Source organism: Microtus ochrogaster, chromosome 7 (genome assembly GCF_000317375.1).
Source record: "Microtus ochrogaster isolate Prairie Vole_2 chromosome 7, MicOch1.0, whole genome shotgun sequence".
In the NCBI taxonomy this organism is placed as follows: Eukaryota; Metazoa; Chordata; class Mammalia; order Rodentia; family Cricetidae; genus Microtus; species Microtus ochrogaster.
Genome location: NC_022014.1, coordinates 79,426,044 through 79,427,061, shown reverse-complemented (window position 1 = coordinate 79,427,061; position 1,018 = coordinate 79,426,044).

Sequence of the window (1,018 nt, the reverse complement as noted above, 5' to 3'; positions counted from 1 at the left end):
CACACACACACACACACACACACACACAACCAGGAGACAGCTAGAGCTATGAAACAGTTTTACAAACCTAAACAAGGCAAGCAAGCCGTCACCCCAAACTACTCTGTGTGTTGCTGAATATTGAAGTCATGCTGAAACAGTTCAAATTCTTGCTGATCAGTCTCTCCTCCAGGGAAACAAAAACAAACAAATAAACAAAAATATTCCCAAACCTCATCAAACCCACAAATACCGAAATGTCTGTAATTAACTGAGCAATGACGTCTTCTGCATGCCCGAGCTTCTGTTTCGTGGTGTGTGTGTGTGTGTGTGTGTGTGTGTGTGCACCGCGCAGGTGCGTACACGGAATCCCTAGGTCTGCTCTACCTAGGTCTGACCCCCTTTTTGTTCGGGAACTCTTCACCCATAGGCCACACATAGGCCTTTCCAAAGTCTCCAAAGAACAATTCAAAAGGGACAGGCTTGAAAGTGACAATCTTGAGTTGATGCTCGACCAAGTCAAACCCAAAGGCTATCTGAGCTGCCCAGAGAAGGGGGTACAAACAGCATACACAGAGGGGACGGCACATTTTAGCGGGTCACCCAGCCACCCCCATGTAGTCTTGCTGACCATTTGGGAGGCTGGGTTGTCAGAGCATTTGGGGTTTGGCGGGAGGGGCACGAGGGAGGTGGATGCTCCCCTAGGGACCTCGACAGATGCGGAGGAGGTGGGGCCCTGGCTGCCAGGGCGGGGCGGCTCGCTTTGGGATTCAGGGACAAAGGCGCGCGAGCTCGAGGCAGGCCTCCCCGGGGCCGCGGTGATCGAACCGGGACCCTGCTCGAGCCCGGAGGGGACCACGCTCCTTCCGCCTGACGCAGCCGGGGCCTCTCGGCCATGGCGGGGCAGCTCCGGGAGATCCAGATGCTTGCCCATCGTTGTCGCTGAGCCCCGGGTCGCGTCCGCGCCGCAGCCTCCGCGCGAAGCACGCGCCGCCGGCTCCCACCGCAGCTCGCTTCCCATTGGCTGGCCGGCCCGCGG